A 15471-nucleotide genomic window follows, 5' to 3' on the forward strand; every position below is an offset into this window, starting at 1 on the left:
AAAAAGGGGGTGAGACAGTTCCTGGGGCTGGCTGGCTATTATCGTAGGTTTATACCTAATTATTCGGACGTCACCAGCCCGCTGACTGATCTCACTAAAAAGGGGGCACCAGATCCGGTCCAGTGGATGGAGCAATGCCAGCAGGCTTTCTCTGAGGTGAAGGCTGCACTGTGTGGGGGGCCACTATTACACTCCCCTGACTTTTCTCTCCCTTTTGTGTTGCAGACCGACGCGTCGGACAGAGGGCTGGGGGCGGTTTTGTACCAGGAGGTGGAGGGGGAGGACCGCCCCATCCTGTACATTAGCAGGAAGCTGTCAGTGCGTGAGGGGCGCTACAGCACAATTGAAAAAGAGTGTCTAGCAATCAAGTGGGCGGTCCTCGCCCTCCGGTACTACCTGCTGGGGCGCCCTTTCACCCTCTGTTCGGACCATGCGCCCCTCCAGTGGCTCCACTGCATGAAGGATGCCAACGTGTGGATCACCCGTTGGTATCTGGCACTCCAACCCTTCAATTTCAAGGTGGTCCACAGGCTGGGGGCGCAGATGGTCGTGGCGGACTTCTTCTCCCGTCAAGGGGGGGGGGGGGGGAGTCGGCTGCAGGCCGGACGGCCGCCCGACCTGAGTCGGGCGGTGGGGGTATGTGGCAGCGGGGGCGTGGTCAAGCGCCGGTCTGTGACAAGAGGGCGTTGTCAGGGAAGGTGAGTGGCAGAATCACTACACCTGAGAGCAATTAACCTGTGTTTGTGTGTCTTCCCAGTGACTGCGCCCTATATAAGGAGGGAGAGCAGCAGAGGAGCTCTTCCCTGAACAGACACCCGTCGTGTGTGTGTGTCTGTTTGAGTGACTGTTAGACTGAAAAGTGTGACAATAAATGCTAAATTGGAACCTGATCTCTGTCCTGCCGTCCTCTGTGCTCCACCCACCTACTCCGAACTGCCACATACACTTATTTGTTCGGTGTTTGTGGCTGATGCAGCAGGGATGCTTGGTACGGACCCAGGCTTCAGTGACAGTTGATGTGCAAAACCTGCCCTGTACTGTCCCAAGTTGTGGAAACATTCATCAGGAAAATGCTTCTGACAAACATACACCGTCTTAGGTAGACTCGACGGCGTATTATTGGAGTAAATAAAATTAAGCCACTGCATCTTCAGGGGCTCTCCCTTCGGCAGTAAAAACAGACTTCTGTGTTGTCACATCTATGTACAGCGCAATTTCCATGTTTCGCTCGCTTAGGTGGTGCCATGTTGTTGTGTCCTCTATGGTCTCCTCACTACAAAATTGAAGTGACGTATCTATGGTGGCAACTTTTGAGCTGGGCGGGCAATCCATACAGTGGGTGGGAATCCGGGGGGGGCGTGGGGATCATCTCCCTTGCTGACGTAGTAAAGGGAAGAGCCTATCAACGCGCCATTTTGACACGCCATTCTCAAATGTTGACAAAGGGTGGGCATAGTTTGGTTTACACATTATGACATTTCTAGCCACTGGGGTGACTTAAGAAGGTCAGAGGAACTCATTTTAACGTTAAAAAACCTCAGAAAGTGAAAATTTCATGCCATGGGACCTTTAACAGTATTGTGCATGACGTCCAGACTGTCCTCCACCTGTCCAATTCTGTCCTCTGCTTCCGTAATCCTATTGGCTTGCCTTTGTACAGTGGTGCTTGAAAGTTTGTGAACCCTTTAGAATTGTCTATATTTCTGCATAAATATGACCTAAAACATCATCAGATTTTCACACAAGTTCTAAAAGTAGATAAAGAGAACCCAGTTAAACAAATGAGACAAAAATATTATACTTGGTCATTTATTTATTGAGGAAAATCATCCAATATTACATATCTGTGAGTGGCAAAAGTATGTGAACCTTTGCTTTCAGTATCTGGTGTGACCCTCTTGTGCAACAATATCTGCAACTAAACGTTTGCGGTAACTGTTGATCAGTCCTGCACACCGGCTTGGAGGAATTTTAGCCCATTCCTCCGTACAGAACAGCTTCAACTCTGGGATGTTGGTGGGTTTCCTCACATGAACTGCTCGCTTCAGGTCCTTCCACAACATTTCAATTGTATTAAGGTCAGGACTTTGACTTGGCCGTTCCAAAACATTAACTTTATTCTTCTTTAACCATTCTTTGGTAGAACGACTTGTGTGCTTAGGGTCGTTGTCTTGCTGCATGACCCACCTTCTCTTGAGATTCAGTTCATGGACAGATGTCCTGACATTTTCCTTTAGAATTCGCTGGTATAATTCAGAATTCATTGTTCCATCAATGTTGGCAAGCCGTCCTGGCCCAGACACAGCAAAAGAGGCCTAAACCATGATACTACCACCACCATGTTTCACAGATGGGATAAGGTTCTTATGCTGGAATGCAGTGTTTTCCTTTCTCCAAACATAACACTTCACATTTAAACCAAAAAGTTCTATTTTGGTCTCACCCATCCCAAAACATTTTTCCAATAGCCTTCTGGCTTGTCTACGTGATCTTTAGCAAACTGCAGACGAGCAGCAATGCTCTTTTTGGAGAGCAGTGTCTTTCTCCTTGCAACCCTGCCATGCACACCATTGTTGTTCAGTGTTCTCCTGATGGTGGACTCATGAACATTAACATTAGCCAATGTGAGAGAGGCCTTCAGTTGCTTAGAAGTTACCCTGGGGTCCTTTGTGACCTCGCCGACTATTCCACGCCTTGCTCTTGGAGTGATCTTTGTTGGTTGACCACTCCTGGGGAGGGTAACAATGGTCTTGAATTTCCTCCATTTGTACACAATCTGTCTGACTGTGGATTGGTGGAGTCCAAACTCTTTAGAGATGGTCTTGTAACCTGTTCCAGCCTGAAGAGCATCAACAACGCTTTTTCTGAGGTCCTCAGAAATCTCCTTTGTTAGTGCCGTGATACACTTCCACAAACATGTTGTGAAGATCAGACTTTGATAGATCCCTGTTCTTTAAATAAAACAGGGTGCCCACGCACACCAGATTGTCATCCCATTGATTGAAAACACCTGACACTAATTTCACCTTCAAATTAACTGCTAATCCTAGAGGTTCACATACTTTTGCCACTCACAAATATGTAATATTGGATGATTTTCCTCAATAAATAAATCACCAAGTATAATATTTTGTCTCATTTGTTTAACTGGGTTCTCTTTATCTACTTTTAGGACTTGTGTGAAAATCTGATGACGTTTTAGGTCATATTTATGCAGAAATACAGAAAATTCTAAAGGGTTCACAAACTTTCAAGCACCACTGTAACTCATTCTTTAGTCCACTTATGCCGCTCAACACATCTTCAAACTTTTTCGAGAAGTCACTTTGCATCGAGCGTATGGCGCTGATGACAGCAGCTGACCCTTCCTCTGCTATCGCCTCCGACGCAGCTTCCATGCCAGCTGCAGCTGAGCTAGCTTTAGCTTGTGGAGTAGATGCTGGTATTTTCGATGTTGTTTGGTTTTGCTGAGCTGCTTTCTGGGCTTTGGTGTTGACCATGATGCTGACTGGAAGTATGCTGTTAAAATATGTACGGTTTAAGCTATTTGTGGTCTGCTTAACACAATAACCAGTAAGCTAGCCTTGCTGAGATGTGTCTCACCAATGTCACGCCATAACCAGAAGTCACAAATTATATGAATTATTGGGGATTAAACTGATTCATAAGAATGTTTGGAGACCACCTCTCACCGTCCCATTGATGAACTGCTCGATTGGTTAGGCATGGCTAGCTTTTACTCGACACTGGATTTGACAAAGGGATATTGGCAGATCCCCTTGACTCCATTATCCCACGAGAAAATGGCCTTTTCCACTCCGTTTGGCTTACACCAATTTGTCACCCTTCCTTTCGGGTTGTTTGGGGCTCCAGAGACGTTTCAGCACCTCATGGACCAAATTCTCCATCCTCACAATACATATGCGGTGGCTTATTTAGATGATGTAATCATTTATAGTAATGATTGGGAGCAGCAACTACAACATCTGAGGGCAGTTCTGAGATCACTGAGGCATGCTGGGCTCACAGCAAATCCAAAAAAGTGTGCAATTGGATGGGTGGAAGTACGGTATCTGGGCTTCCACTTGGGTCATAGGCAGGTGTGTCCCCAAATTGATAAGACTGCAGCAATTGCAGTCTGCCCGCAAACTAAGACCAAAAAGGGGGTGAGGCAGTTCCTGGGGCTGGCTGGCCATTATAGGCGGTTCATGACTAACTTTTCGGAAGTCACCAGCCCACTGACTGACCTCACTAAAAAGGGCACGCCAGATCTGGTCCAGTGGACGGAACTGTGCAAATGGGCTTTTGCTCAGGTCAAGGCGGTTTTGTGTGTGGGCCTGCTGTTGCATTCTCCTGACTTTTTTCTCCCTTTTGTTTTACAGACTGACGCAATGGATAGAGGGCTGGGGGCTGTTTTGTCCCAGATGGTGGAGGAGGAGGAGCATCGGGTGCTGTACATCAGCCGCAAGCTCTCCATGCGAGAGTCGAAGTACAGCACAATAGAGAAGGAGTGTCTGACCATCAAGTGAGTGGGCCTCACTCTCCGTTACTACCTGCTAGGACTCCCATTCACCCTCTGTTCCGACCATACCCCACTCCAGTGGCTCCACCGCATGAAAGATGCCAAAGTGCAGATCACTTGTTGGTATCTGGCTCTTCAGCCCTTTAAATTCGAGGTGGCCCACAGGCTGAGGGCACAGATGGTGATGGCAGAAACCTCTCTCACCGGGGAGGGAGTCAACTGCAGGCCGGATGGCTCCCTGGCCTGAGTCAGGCGGTAGGGGTATGTGGCAGTGGGAGCATGGTTGAGCGTCAGCTGTGAACGGCGAGGAAGCAGGTTGAACCAGCGATAATGTCATGAGGTGCACCTGTGTCAAATTACTAGCTGTCTATTAATGTGTGTCTCTGTGTGTCTTTCAGACGGTCAGGAGAGAGAGAGAGAGAGAGAGCGCAGCATCACCCCATGTATGTGCCCATTTGTGTGTTAAGCTGATACTGAAAAGTGTATTAAATAAAATAATTTGCCTGTTCTGAAGCCTGTTTCCAGTTCCTCTGTTTCCCCATAAGTTCGAGAGTTGTTATGGGGGGAAATGTGATCTCAGTGATTTTGACCATGGCATGGGTCAAAATCACTGACTGGTTTGAGCATATCTAAAACTAACTGCTAATCTCCTGGGATTTTCATACACAACAGTCTCTAGCGTTCACTCAGAATGGTACAATAAAATAAATAAATAAACATCCAGTGAGCAGCAGTTCAGTCAACTGGTGTTGTTGATCAGAGAGGTCAACAGAGAATGGCCAGACTTGTTCAAGCTGACAGAAAGGCTACAGTAAATCAGATAATCACACAATAAAATTGTGGTGAGCAGAAAAGCATCTAAGAATGCACAGCATGTCAAATCTTGAGATGGGTGGGCTACAACTGCAGAAGATCATGTTGACTTCCTCTTCTGTCAACCAAGAACAGAAAGCTGAGGTTGCAGTGGGCACAGGCTCACCAAAACTGGACAGATGAAGACTGGAAAAATGGTCTAGTCTAAAGATTCTTGAGCTCTGCTGAGGCATAGAGATGATTGGGTCAGAATTTGAAACCAAAAGCATGAACCCATAGACACAGCCTGCTTTGTGAACACAGTCCAGACTGGTGGAGGTGGTGTAATGGTGTGGGGAATGTTTTCTTGACACACTTTGGGCCTGGTTTTGCCACTCACTGATATGTAATATTGGATCATTTTCCTCAAAATATAAATGACCAAGTTTAATATTTTTGTCTCATTTGTTTAATTCAGTTTGCTCAATTTTTGCTTTTTAATTTTATGATTTACTTTTAGAACTTGTGTGAAAATCTGATGTGTTAGGTCATATTGATGCAGAAATATAGACAATTTATTTATTTATTTATTTTATTCATATACAATTCGTATACAATACGCACCTCCGCCCCATGACCCACCACACCTCAACTCCAGACCATCATGCAACACGCCGTATTTGTCCTATATAAGAATGTAAATGGCTATATTGTGGGCTTTCTCTAATGTATTGCATTAAAAGAAGTGTGCGCTCAGGGTGAGTCTCTGCCCAGATTTCACCCTGCACGCCACAACAACCCTGCATACTCATGGATATATGCCTCTTCTAAATTGTCTCGTCTCGTCTCGTCTCGTCTTCTTCCGCTTATCCAGGACCGGGTCGCGGAGGCAGCAGTCTAAGCATGGAAGCCCAAACTTCCCTTTCCCCAGACACCTCGGCCAGCTCCTCGGGAAGAACACCGAGGCGTTCCCAGGCCAGCCGAGAGACATAGTCCCTCCAGCGTGTCCTGGGTCTTCCCCGGGGCCTCCTCCCGGGGGGACATGCCTGGAACACCTCCCCAGGGAGGCGTCCAGGAGGCATCCGAAAAAGATGCCCGAGCCACCTCAGCTGGTTCCTCTCGATGTGGAGGAGCAGCGGCTCTACTCCGAGCTCCTCCCGAGTGACTGTGCTTCTCACCCTATCTCTAAGGGAGCGCCCAGCCACCCTGCGAAGGAAACTCATTTCAGCCGCTTGTATCCGCGATCTTGTTCTTTCTGTCATTACCCAAAGCTCATGACCATAGGTGAGAGTCGGAACGTAGATCGACCGGTAAATTGAGAGCTTCGCCTTTTGGCTCAGCTCCTTCTTCACCACGACGGACCGGTAAAGCGACCGCATCACTGCGGAGGCTGCACCGATCCGCCTGTCGATCTCACGCTCCATCCTTCCCTCACTCGTGAACAAGATCCCGAGATACTTAAACTCCTCCACTTGAGGCAGGACTTCTCCACCAACCTGGAGAGGGCAAGCCACCCTTTTCCGGTCGAGAACCATGGCCTCGGACTTGGAGGTGCTGATTCTCATCCCAGCCGCTTCACACTCGACTGCAAACCGCCCCAGTGCATGCTGAAGGTCCTGGTTTGAAGAAGCCAACAGGACAACATCATCCGCAAAAAGCAGAGATGAAATCCTGTGGTTCCCAAACAGGATTCCTTCCGGCCCCTGGCTGCGCCTAGAAATTCTGTCCATAAAAATTATGAACAGAACCGGTGACAAAGGGCAGCCCTGACGGAGTCCAACATGCACTGGGAACAGGTCTGACTTACTGCCGGCAATGCGAACCAGACTCCTGCTCCGTTTGTACAGGGACCGGACAGCCCTTAGCAAAGAGCCCCGAACCCCATACTCCCGAAGCACCCCCCACAGAATACCATGGGGGACACGGTCGAATGCCTTCTCCAGATCCACAAAGCACATGTGGACTGGTTGGGCAAACTCCCATGAACCCTCGAGCACCCTATGAAGGGTATAGAGCTGGTCCAGTGTTCCGCGACCAGGACGAAAACCGCATTGTTCCTCCTGGATCCGAGGTTCGACTATCGGTCGAATTCTCCTCTCCAGTACCCTGGAGTAAACTTTCCCTGGGAGGCTGAGAAGTGTGATTCCCCTATAATTGGAGCACACTCTCCGGTCCCCTTTCTTAAAAAGAGGGACCACCACCCCAGTCTGCCACTCCAGAGGCACTGTCCCCGACCGCCACGCGATGTTGCAGAGGCGTGTCAACCAAGACAGCCCCACAACATCCAGAGACTTGAGATACTCAGGGCGGATCTCATCCACCCCCGGTGCCTTGCCACCGAGGAGCTTGCAAACCACCTCAGTGACTTCGGCTTGGGTAATGGACGAGTCCACCTCTGAGTCATCAGCCTCAGTCTCCTCAGTGGAAGACATGACGGTGGGATTGAGGAGATCCTCAAAGTATTCCTTCCACCGCCCGACAATGTCCCCAGTCGAGGTCAACAGCTCCCCACCCGCACTGTAAACAGTGTTGGCAGAGTACTGCTTCCCCCTCCTGAGGCGCCGGACGGTTTGCCAGAATTTCTTCGAGGCTGACCGATAGTCCTTCTCCATGGCCTCCCCGAACTCCTCCCAGTTCCGAGTTTTTGCCTCCGCAACTGCCCGAGCTGCAGCACGCCTGGCCTGCCGATACCCGTCGGCTGCCTCAGGAGTCCCGGAGGTCAACATGGCCCGATAGGACTCCTTCTTCAGCTTGACGGCATCCCTTACTTCCGGTGTCCACCACCGGGTTCGGGGATTGCCGCCACGACAGGCACCGGAGACCTTGCGGCCACAGCTCCGAACAGCTGCGTCCACAATGGAGGTAGAGAACATGGTCCACTCAGACTCAATGTCCCCCGCCTCCCTCGGAAGCTGGGAAAAGCTCTCCCGGAGGTGGGAGTTAAAGACCTCCCCAACAGAGTGCTCGGCCAGACGTTCCCAGCAGACCCTCACCATACGTTTGGGCCTGCCAGGTCTGTCCAGCTTCCTCCTCCGCCAGCGGATCCAACTCACCACCAGGTGGTGATCAGTTGACAACTCAGCCCCTCTCTTCACCCGAGTGTCCAAGACATAGGGTCGGAGATCAGATGACACGACTACAAAGTCGATCATCGACCTCCGACCTAAGGTGTCCTGGTGCCACGTGCACTTATGGACACCCCTATGCTCGAACATGGTGTTCGTTATGGACAAACTGTGACTAGCACAGAAGTCCAATAACAAAACACCACTCGGGTTCAGATCGGGGAGGCCGTTCCTCCCAACCACGCCCCTCCAGGTGTCACTGTCATCGCCCACGTGAGCATTGAAGTCCCCCAGTAGCACAATGGAGTCCCCAGTCTGAGCACCCCTCAGTACCTCTCCCAGGGACTCCAAGAAGGCCGGATACTCTATACTGCTATTTGGCCCGTAGGCACAAACAACAGCAAGAGCCCTCTCCCCAATCCGAAGGCGCAGAGAGGCGACCCTCTCGTTCACTGGGGTAAACTCCAACACATGGCGGCTGAGCTGGGGAGCTATAAGGAAGCCCACACCAGCCCGCCGCCGCTCACCATGGGCGACTCCAGAGAAGTGGAAAGTCCAGCCCCTCTCGAGGAGCTGGGTTCCAGAGCCCAAGCTGTGCGTGGAGGTGAGCCCGACTATCTCTAGCCGGTACCTCTCAACCTCCCGCACAAGCTCAGGCTCCTTCCCCCCCAGCGAAGTGACATTCCATGTCCCAACAGCCAGCCGCTGTGTCCGGGGGTCAGGTCGTCGAGGCCCCTGCCTTCGACTGCCACCCAATCCACACTGCACCAAACCCCTACTGCTACCTCTGTGGGTGGTGAACCCACAGGAGGTCGGGCCCACGTCGCCTCTTCGGGCTGAGCCCGGCCGGGCCCCATGGGCAAAGGCCCGACCACCAAGCGCTCGCATACGAGCCCCAACCCCGGGCCTGGCTCCAGGGTGGGGCCCCGGCTGCGTCCTACCGGGCGACGTCACGGTCCTGGATTTTTTCTCCATAGGGGTTTTTTGGTGAACTGCTCTTGGTCTGGCCTGTCACCTAGGACCTGTCTGCCTTGGGAAACCCTAACAGGGGCATAATGCCCCCGACAACATAGCTCCTAGGATCATTCAAGCACACAAACCCCTCCACCACAATAAGGTGGCAGTTCTAGGAGGGGCTTCTAAATTGTGTAAGCATTAAAAGAAGCAAGGCGTGCAGTGAAACACCTGCAGAGGCATCTGCATGCACGCCTCGCTTGCCCTAGTCTATTTGTTGATCTTGTTATTGGTAAATGTATGCAAACTAATATGTAGTGCATTTAAAAGAGAATAAGGCGTGTTGCGTATTGCCAGGAAGAGGTATGTGTGTGTGCGCAAAGGGCGAGTGCGCGGCAGGGGCCCAAAACCCACGAATACCCCACAGCACCGACCAACACCAGTCCCACGTGGCAACCTGACAGGACCGGGCTGCCTGAGCCACCCATGGGGCCCAGGCAGAACAGGGATGAGTGAAGTAGAGAGAGACAGAGAGAAAGAGAAAGGAGGAAAGGTGAGGAAAAATAAATAAATATTTAAACCAAAAAAAAGGAGGGGGGAAAGAGAGATGAGATGAGATGAGATGAGATGAGATGAGATGAGATGAGATGAGATTCAAAAGTTTGGGGTCACTTTGAAATTTCCTTATTTTTGAAAGAAAAGCACTGTTCTTTTCAATGAAGATCACTTTAAACTAATCAGAAATACACTCTATACATTGCTAATGTGGTAAATGACTATTCTAGCTGCAAATGTCTGGTTTTTGGTGTAATATCTCCATAGAGGCCCATTTCCAGCAACTATCACTCTAGTGTTCTAATGGTACAATGTGTTTGCTCATTGCCTCAGAAGGCTAATGGATGATTAGAAAACCCTTGTACAATCATGTTAGCACAGCTGAAAACAGTTTAGCTCTCTAGAGAAGCTATAAAACTGACCTTCCTTTGAGCAGATTGAGTTTCTGGAGCATCACATTTGTGGGGTTGATTAAATGCTCAAAATGGCCAGAAAAATGTCTTGACTATTTTCTATTCATTTTATAACTTATGGTGGTAAATAAAAGTGTGACTTTTCATGGAAAACACAAAATTGTCTGGGTGACCCCAAACTTTTGAATGGTAGTGTGTATATATATATATATATATATATATATCATTCTCATTATCTCTAGCCGCTTTATCCTGTTCTACAGGGTCGCAGGCAAGCTGGAGCCTATCCCAGCTGACTACGGGCGAAAGGTGGGGTACACCCTGGATAAGTCGCCAGGTCATTACAGGGCTGACACATAGACACAGACAACCATTCACACTCATGGTCAATTTAGAGTCACCAGTTAACCTAACCTGCATGTCTTTGGACTGTGGGGGAAACTGGAGCACCCGGAGGAAACCCACGCGGACACGGGGAGAACATGCAAACTCCACACAGAAAGGCCCTTGCCGGCCACGGGGCTCGAACCCGGACCTTCTTGCTGTGAGGCGACAGCGCTAACCACTACACCACCGTGCCGCCCATATATATATATATATATATATATACACACACATAAAATAAATAAATAAATAAATAACAATAATAATAATAATAATAATAATAATAGTAAAAATAATTGTTCCGGCTACCATCCGCCGCCCTATTTTATATAGCTATTTACATGTGGATGTAAAGTTGTGAGTTGGATCTCAGGCGCAGAGGGTCAGGTCATAACTGTAAGGTGGTGATGAAGGGTGTCCAAGGGGAGGGTGTATCCTGAGTGTTGTTTAAGGCTGGAGTGGATATATTGTCCAGTGATATATAATCCAATAACAAATTTTTCCAATGAGTGATGTGTACAGTATTCCTTGATTTCCAGTTCATGAGGATTGTTTTCTTGGCGATAGTCAGCGCTACGAGCAGTATTTTATTGCATGAGGTGCTTATATTGATTGCGGTTGTATCACCAAGTATACATAAGGAAGGGGTTGCTGGGATGTGACAGCCAAGAATGGTAGAGAGTGATTCTGTGGCACTTATCCAAAACCTGTTGATTGGAGTGCAATGCCAGACAGCATTGCAGACAGCATGGGGGTATGTGTCTGGGTTATTTTGCATGCAGTGAGAACATAAATCAGAGTCAAAGCCCATTTTATATAGTTTCTGTGCAGTGAAGTGAAATCTGTGAAGAACCTTGTACTGTATTAATTGTAGATTGCTATTTTTAGTCATGAGGTAGATGTTTTTACAGATTTGGGTCCAGAAGTCGGCACCGGGAGTAATGGACAAATCTGATTCCCATTTGTGATATGGTAGGCTTAAAGTTTTTCTAAATGAGATATAATTTTGTATATTTTGGAAAGAATTTTTTGGGGGGAGGGAATGTTGATCAACTCCATGATTGGTGAGGGGATGTCTAGGTTAGCTGTCTGGATATTAATTTTAGCTTGGATAGATGATTTAATTTGTAGGTATTCTAAAAAGTGTTTACTCTCAATGCCGTGCTTCTGGACCAAACAAGGGAATGAAGCCAGATTTTTGTCTTGAATAATGTGATGAAGTTGAGTGATGCCCTTGCCTATCCACGTGAGAAAATTGAGTGTTTTTTTGTTGACGGTGAAATCGGGGTTATTCCAAATCAGGGTGCGATTTGACGGTGCTACAGATGAATCAGTGATGTGATAGAATTTCCACCAAGCTGTCAGACTAGATGATATTGTTAGTGTTTTGAAGGATGGATGTTTTTTAACTGACTGACTACAGAAAGGAAGGTCTGAGATCTGAATATCCTTGCAAATGGTTTGTTCCATGTCTAACCAGGTGTTGTCTGAGGGGGTGGGATGTAACCATTTGTATATGTAACGAAGCTGGTTGGCCAGGGCATAATGTTGGAAGTGTGGAGCATAGTCCTCCGAGTATTTTAGGTTTTTGTAGAGTCAGACACATACATTCATGCCAGACAGCATGAATGTATGTGTCTGGGTTATTTTGCATGCAGTGAGAACACAAATCAGAGTCAAAGCCCATTTTATATAGTTTCTGTGCAGAAACTATATAGTTATAGTGGTCAGTTTGATTCTTGGTGTCTTATTTTTCCAGTAGAATTTAATAATTGTTGAGTCTAGTGATTTAAACCAGGAAGGGGAGGGCTGTGTCGGAATCATTGAGAATAAATAATTTATTTTGGGTAATATTGACATTTTGACGACTGATATCCTGCCCATGATGGATAGTGGAAGGTTCATCCATCGCTGGAGATCATCATCTATTGAATTGAGCAGGGGGGTAAAATTTAGACTAAATAAATCTGACAGCCTGGGGGAAACCTTTATCCCTAAATATGTAAGATAATTAGTACATAGTGGGATAGGTGATGAATGGGCTGTCACATCCCAGCTGTTGGAGTGTAATGGAAGAATTGCAGACTTATTCCAATTGATTGAGTATTCAGAAATATTAGAGAATGTGTCAATAAGTTTAATGGTTTCTTTTACTGATGCTGTGGGGTCTTGAAGAAAAAGTAGGATGTCATCGGCATAGAGGCTGATTTTATGATGCATATTTAGAGTCTGAACTCCCTTAATCTGGGGGTTCTGACAGATGGCAGCAGCTAGAAGTTCAATGAAGATGGCAAATAATAAAGGGGAGAGTGGGCATCCCTGTCTAGTTCCCCGGTGCAGAGTGAAACTGTGTGATGTTAGTCCATTGGTGATCACTGTGGCTGAGGGTGAAGTGTTGAGAATCTTAATCCAATTAATGAACGATTCCCCGAAACCAAACCACCCTAATGTGGAAAACAGGAAATTCCAGTTGACCCTATCAAAAGCTTTTTCCGCATCAAGAGTTGCTATAATGGTTTTTTTCTTGTAAAGTTGAGGAGTGATACATTATGTTAAACAATCTGCGGGTGTTGGAGGAAGAAATTCTGCCTTTGATGAAGCCAGTCTGATCTGGGTGGATAATGGATGGGGAGACCTCTTCTAATCTGTGCGCTTACGTTTTGGTGATTATTTTATTGTCAACATTGAGTAGGGAGATTGGCCGGTAGCTGGATGGCATTGTTGGATCCTTATTGGGCTTAAGGAGAAGAGAAATTGAAGCTGTGGTGATACTAGCTGGAAGTCTTTTTTGTTTTGATTCATTGATCATCCTGATAAAAAGTGGGGCCAAAATGGATCAAAATTGTTTGTAGAACTCAGCAGGGAAGCCATCCCTTTTGTTTAATTCAGTTTGCTCAATTTTTACTTTTTAATTTTATGATTTACTTTTAGAACTTGTGTGAAAATCTGATGTGCTAGGTCATATTGATGCAGAAATATAGAAAATTTAAACGGTTCGCAAATTTTCAATCACCAGTCATTGATGTGGTGAAGTGTATTGTGAGATGATATTTATTTATCATTTATGGAAGGAGTATCAGTTTTTAGCGCTATCAGTGTCAATTCTGTTTTCACAGTAAAATGAGAGAGACTGATGAAGAATGATTGTTTTGCAGCAATAACCTAAGAAAATGAACCACATTGTCTCTCGGATGTTCCACAGCATTAAATCTAACTATAATTTGTTCAAATGTGCAACGTGTTGTACATTAGTAAACACTGCAATCATTAGCAAATTGCTCTGGTGTAAGTGGAATAATACACACCAGACCATGCTGTTGTCTGAAAATAATGCACTTGTATAAGGAGTGGAAGTAACAAAAATTAACTGAAAAAAGGAACTGATGAAAATGCATGTGAATTGAAAAAATAGAGGGGTAAAAGTGAATGTGAGATAAAAAGACAGAAATAAAGTGATTTGATTAAAGCCCATTTAATTAAAGCAGTCATGATATGATGAAAACAGAGCCCTGTTCATTCACCACCATTTTCATTCATCAGTCACAACACAAACTTGCCATATTTGTCATTTATAATTCCTGGTTGCTTCTGTCAGGAAACTAAAACTGGGTCATCATTGGAGCTTTCAACAGGACAATGATCGAAGCATATGTCCAAATCAACACAAAAATGATTAACTAACTGCACAGCCAAGCTTCTGCCATGGCCATCTCAGTCCCCTGACCTGAACCTCACTGAAAACCTGTGGGGTGAGATGAAGAGAATGCACAAGAGAAGGCTGAGGACCCTGGATAATCTGGAGAGATTGTGTAAAGAGGAATGATCTCAGATGCCCTGCTCTGTATCTCCAACCTTATAAATTGTTATAGGAGAAGACACTGTGCTGGTTTACTGGCAAAGGGAGGTTGTACAAAGTATTAAATGCAGGGCTGCCAAAAATAGTGGTCCATGTGTTTTTGTTGAAAATAATTATTTCTAGATGATGCACTTGTTTTTCTTGGAATAAATTTATTTCAATTAAAGGTTGGATTTTTATAATTTTTTTTCAGTATGAGATGAAATGACTTCATTAAAAAGTTAATCTTTTCTAACCCTTTTTACAAAACTTTACAGGGGGTGCCAATAATTGTGGATAGTACTGTAGCTATTTATCATATTTATGCCCATTATGCTTCAAATATGGAAATAAATCAAGAGAATCCATTCATTCAAAAATAATGAGCCTAAAGTGTTAAGTCTATTTGAGTGGGCCTAAATTTAATTACAAGACATTTTATTTGTACTTGTCACAAGCCAGCCGGGAACATCTAGGTCCTGATCTGTTCTTTAGCTTCACTTCCTGGTTTTCCCTGAGCCTTCTCTGCGCTGCAGCTAGCACACCTGTCTCTCCTCAGCTCATCCATGGCTCTATATTATACCGCTTGGAGATTCACTCAGCATGGGATTGTCTTCGCCTCAGGATACATAATTTTGCCTTTGTTTCCCTGTTTTGAATTCTGTTATTTTGCTACTTTGCTGTGCGCTGTGGGATAACTCCACTCATTCTGTTGGATTACTTTTGCCTCTTGTTTTTTGGGACTGCGAACACATTTCTCCCACCACAGAAACGCTCTGGAATTTTAACTTCTGTTTTTGCACTGTGAGCTCTTTTCCTACTGCGGGGTTGCATTCTGGACTTGGTGACCTTTTCTCCAGTCAGCTGGTACCTGTGCCTGTTAGCTCACCCATTGCCTCTAGAGTCGTTTCAATGCTGCAACCCCACCAAGAGCCAGCCCTGCAACCTTAC

Source organism: Neoarius graeffei, chromosome 5 (assembly GCF_027579695.1).
Source record: "Neoarius graeffei isolate fNeoGra1 chromosome 5, fNeoGra1.pri, whole genome shotgun sequence".
Taxonomy (NCBI): domain Eukaryota; kingdom Metazoa; phylum Chordata; class Actinopteri; order Siluriformes; family Ariidae; genus Neoarius; species Neoarius graeffei.